Source organism: Pseudorca crassidens, chromosome 17 (genome assembly GCF_039906515.1).
Source record: "Pseudorca crassidens isolate mPseCra1 chromosome 17, mPseCra1.hap1, whole genome shotgun sequence".
Taxonomy (NCBI): domain Eukaryota; kingdom Metazoa; phylum Chordata; class Mammalia; order Artiodactyla; family Delphinidae; genus Pseudorca; species Pseudorca crassidens.
The window spans coordinates 76,055,730-76,061,330 of record NC_090312.1 but is presented as its reverse complement, the minus strand read 5'-3'; positions in this window follow the sequence as shown (position 1 = coordinate 76,061,330).

The following is a 5,601-nucleotide window of genomic DNA, read 5'->3' as shown; positions in this document are numbered from 1 at the left end:
TACCTTTTATAGGCTAATGACTCTTGAACTGATATTTCTATCCTAGATTCTATTTTTGAACCTTGCACCCAGCCAGCTGCCTGCTGAATATACTGACTTGGACGCCCTGCTGGGCCCACTTGTCACTTACATTGTCCGGCACTCTTGGGTTGCAAATTCATATTGAACAGAAATCACATTTGAACTTGCTTAGGCCAAAATGGGGAATTCATAGGATTAGGTGACCAAGTCCTGGACACCTGGAGTCAGGGACTCCAGTGCATTGGACTTTGCCTCAATCACTTGTCCTGATTTCTCTTGGTATGTTGGCTTTATTCCAGCCAAGTGTTTCCTGGCCTTTTCAGTATGACTGCTGGCAGCTATTAGGTTCCTATTTCAGAGCTCATATTAGGAGAGGACAAAAGCTCTTTTCTTCTGCTCCGTTTCCACAGCACCTGGGAAGGACCCTGCTGGCCCATCCTCACACTTAATCCTACTGTGACACCTACCACATGCTAGTGCAGAGCCCAGTTCAACTGACTGCAAGCTCCTTGGGACTTGTACCCTTCATAGGCCTTTCCCAGCGCCTGGCATGACACAGGCTCACATAAATAGGGACTGAATGTGTGACAGAGCTGTGACTTACCTTCTAGGAAGCTAAACCTGACACCGTGGGTAGGAGCAGGGTACCATCAGAGGAAGGGATCGTTGCATGGACCGCATCACCCTGGAGAGCCTCCAGCTTCCATGTGTCCATGGGAGCAAAGACGAGTGTTTATGGTATGGGTCTCCCAGTCCATACTGTGTCTCAGGTCTCTAACAGGAACCCTTCAGAAACTGGATGAAGATAAAAGATAATGTTGCAAGGGTTTATTTTAAAAAATGGCTGTGGAGTCCTTGCTCGCTGATTGTGGTCAAGGCCTTTTTATAGCCTCTGCCTTTGGTTCTTCAAAGGAGGACATTTCAAGAACCCCACGCCATCCTCCTACCCCCCATCACCATTAATAACTCCACATCACAAATCTGTGTTATTTCTCCTTCACTGAAACTAAGTCAGTCTAAAGGCATCCATTTCATGGAGAATGATTACATATTATGCTGATGCAGAGCACATTTAATGGCAATAAAAAGGACTGACTTTACTGCAGGCGTGTCACCTGTGATAGTCTAGAGAGTTTTATCTCCCTGTTGTGTAGAGAATATACTGTGTCATGTCTGATGTGGGAGCCACCACACTCATCACACGCCCAATTCCTCCATCCATTCGCTTCTGCAGTTGATTTTTTTTTTTTTTTTTTTTTTTTTTTTTTTTTGTGGTACGCAGGCCTCTCACTGTCGTGGCCTCTCCCGTTGCGGAGCACAGGCTCCGGACGCGCAGGCTCAGCGGCCATGGCTCACGGGCCCAGCCGCTCCGCGGCATGTGGGATCTTCCCAGACCGGGGCACGAACCCGCGTCCCCTGCATCGGCAGGCGGACTCTCAACCACTGCGCCACCAGGGAAGCCCTGCAGTTGATTTTTGAGGGCACATCAAGGTATAGAAAAGGTTTCCCCCTCCCCCTCCAAAAAAAGAAACAGAAAAACCCCACACTGATTTACTTTTACTCTGGTAATGGAAACCACAAAGCCTCTAACTGGAATAGATAACAAGGAAAATTCTCTGGCAGGAACAGGAAGCATATGTTGGGTGTTCATGCTTCCTTATCTCAGTGCCATCCGATTGAAGGGAGGTGAGACGTTGCCACTCTGCTCGTGGTTCCTGGAGCCCGAGGGAGCTGAGCGGGAAGCGGAGGAAGGGCTTTTATCTTTCACGACAACAGTCACTTCTGTCTTGTTCACGGAGCCGTGCTCGCTAAGATTATCACTGGTAATCGCGTGTCTGGTAAACTTTGCTCACCACAGTCAGAAGTGTTGGCCCAGATTCTAATAACAAAGGACAGGAAGCTCTAGCTGGTGGCGCTGCCTTTGGCTGGGCCCGTGTACCTTCAGCCACAGCGTGAGAATTCTTGGGCTACTGCCTGAGGGGCAGTGTGGTAGAACAGACAGATTCCAGGCTCCAGAGCCCCCACACCAGTTCCTGGCTGTGTAACAGTTACTAGAAATTCCTAAGTCTCAGTTTCATCACTTGTAAAATAGGCTCCATAATTTCTACCTTGACACTTTATTGTGAGGAATCAATAATAAGAAAAATAACTAATGAAAACATACTGAGATCTTGCTCTAAAACAGCTCCATGCTGTGTCTTTTATAAACACATGTGATTTAAACAAATGATGGCATTTCATCCTGATGAGCAATAGGGTGGTTTCTTGTTATTCCCATTTACAAGTGGAGAGCAGGTTTACTGGGGTTGAGGAACTTCCGTTACATCAAACAGCTAGTGAGAGCCAGAGCCTGGGGGAAACCAGGCTGGTGTGTCCCAAAGGTGTGGTCCTGACATTGACACGAGTCTTTCTCAAGCTTGAGAACAGCACTAACCCTTTTAATGCATGGGAGGCTGGGGGAGAAGATTCTCGGATCCTTATTATGGATGTGAATTGTTTTTCTTCAATGTTGTGAATTTCCACAAGCTGAAGATGAAGTATATGTTAGATAGTATAGGAGACATATTGTTGCTTTACTCCTTCCCGTGTGAATACGGTGCTGATGACTAAAGGTGTAAAAGCTTTTGTGATGAGCACAACTCTCCTATCACAGCCCTGTGATAGTTTAATTCTGCCACTTTTCTCCCTGTGAGTTGCTGTAAAGCCTTTTGTCTTGCAGCTCTTGATGTCATTTGGCTAAAAAGCAGGATTTCCAGATTAAGTTCACTTCTGTTGGTTTTACATTAGGCTTCGATGCAAAGCAACTTGGTACTGACACATTCATAAAAACAAATGCTAAGGTAGGTACTTTACCAATGTTCTCAAATTTTTGTAACGGACAGATCCTTTTAAAGGAAAAATAGGGTTTCTTGCTCCTATTAGGTTATAAGGTTGTTATCCATAATGTGGAAAATATGCTTTTATTACTTTTTGAAAGACTATTAACTTAACAGAGGCACAAAATTTATATGTTCTGTTAGGAATCCTCATGCTATCAAGAATACAGCTGAGTGAGGATGTGGAAAAAAAGGGGAGCTACGTGCACTGTTGGTGGGAATGTAAACTGGTTCAGCTACTATGGAAAACAGTACGGAGGTTTGTCAAAAAACTTAAAATAGAGCTGTCCAGCAACCCCACTTCTGGGTATATATCCAAAGGAAAGGAAATCACTGTTTTTGTTTTTGTTTTTTTAAGATGTTGGGGGTAGTTTATTAATTAATTAATTTATTTTTGGCTGTGTTGGGTCTTCGTTTCTGTGCAAGGGCTTTCTCTAGTTGCGGCGAGTGGGGGCCACTCTTCATCGCGGTGTGCGGGCCTCTCACTATCGCAGCCTCTCTTGTTGTGGAGCACAGGCTCCAGATGCGCAGGCTCAGTAGTTGTGGCTCACGGGCCTAGTTGCTCCGTGGCATGTGGGATCCTCCCAGACCAGGGCTCGAACCCGTGTCCCCTTGCATTAGCAGGCAGATTCTCAACCACTGCGTCACCAGGGAAGCCCGAGATCACTGTTTTGAAGAGGTATTTGCAATCCCATGTTCATTGCAGCATTATTCAAAATAGTCAAAGTATGGAAACAACCTAAGTACCTATGGATAAAGAAAATCTGATATATACACTGTAATAATGCAGTAGAATATTATTCAGCCTTAAAAAGAAGGAAATCCTGTCATTTGTGACAACACGGATGAAACTTGAGGGCATTATGCTAAATGAAATAAGTCAGACAGAGAACAACAAATACTGTATGGTCTTACCTATATGTGGAATCCAAAAAAAAAACAAAAACAAAACTCGTCAAAACAGAGAATAGATTGGTGTTGCCAGGGGCTGGGGAGTAGGGAAAATGGGAGATGTTGGTCAAATACAGTTATAAGATGAAAAAGTTCTGGACATATAATGAATGTACAGCACGGTGACTATAGTTAACAATACTGTATTATATACTTGAAAGTTGCTGAGTAGACTTTTTTTTTAACATCTTTATTGGAGTATAATTGCTTTACAATGGTGTGTTAGTTTCTGCTATATCACAAAGTGAATCAGCTATACGTATACATATATCCCCATATGCCCTCCCTCTTGCGTCTCCCTCCCACTCTCCCTATCCCACCCCTCTAGGTGATCACAAAGCACCTAGGTGATCTCCCTGTGCTATGCGGCTGCTTCCCACTAGCTATCTGTTTTACATTTGGTAGTGTATATATGTCCATGCCACTCTCTCACTGCGTCCCAGTTTACCCTTCCCCCTCCTTCCCCCTCCCCGTGTCCTCAAGTCCATTCTCTACGTCTGCGTCTTTATTCCTGTCCTGCCCCTAGGTTCTTCAGAACCTTTTTTTTTTTTTTTTAGATTCCATACATGTGTTAGCATACGGTATTTGTTTCTCTTTTTGACTTACTTCACTCTGTATGACAGTCTCTAGGTCCATCCACCTCACTACAAATAACTCAATTTCGTTTCTTTCTATGGATGAGTAATATTCCATTGTATATATGTGCCACATCTTCTTTATCTATTCATCTGTTGATGGACACTTTGGTTGCTTCCATGTCCTGGCTATTGTAAATAGAGCTGCAATGAACATTGTGGTACATGACTCTTTTTGAATTATGGTTTTCTCAGGGTATATGCCCAGTAGTGGGATTGCTGGGTCGTATGGTAGTTCTATTTTTAGTTTTTTAAGGAACCTCCATACTGTTCTCCATAGTGGCCGTTATCAATTAACATTTCCACCAACAGTGCAAGAGGGTTCCCTTTTCTCCACACCCTCTCCAGCATTTATTGTTTGTAGATTTTTTGATGATGGTCATTCTGACTGGTGTGAGGTGATACCTCATTGTAGTTTTGATTTGCATTTCTCTAATGATGAGCAACCTTTCATGTGTTTGAGCATCCTGTCATGTGTTTGAGCATCCTTTCATGTGTTTGTTGGCCACCTGCATATCTTCTTTGGAGAAATGTCTATTTAGGTTTTCTGCCCATTTCTGGATTGGGTTGTTTGTTTCTTTGATATTGAGCTGCATGAGCTGCGTGTATATTCTGGAGATTAACCCTTTGTCAGTTGCTTCGTTTGCAAATATTTTCTCCCATTTTGAGGATTGTCTTTTCGTCTTGTTCATGGTTTCCTTTGCTGTGCAAAAGCTTTTAAGTTTCATTAGGTCCCATTTGTTTATTTTTGTTTTTATTTCCATTTCTCTACGAGGTGGGTCAAAACGATCTTGCTGTGATTTATTTCATAGAGTGTTCTGCCTGTTTTTCTCTAAGAGTTTTATAGTGCCTGGCCTTACATTTAGGTCTTTAATCCATTTTGAGTTTATTTTTGTGTATGGTGTTAGGAAGTGTTCTAATTTCATTCTTTTACATGTAGCTATCCAGTTTTCCCAGCACCACTTATTGAAGAGGCTGTCTTTTCTCCATTGTATATTCTTGCCTCCTTTATCAAAGATAAGGTGACCATAGGGACTTCCCTGGTGGTGCAGTGGTTAAGAATCCACATGCCAATGCAGGGGACAGGGGTTCGAGCCCTGGTCCAGGAAGATCCCACA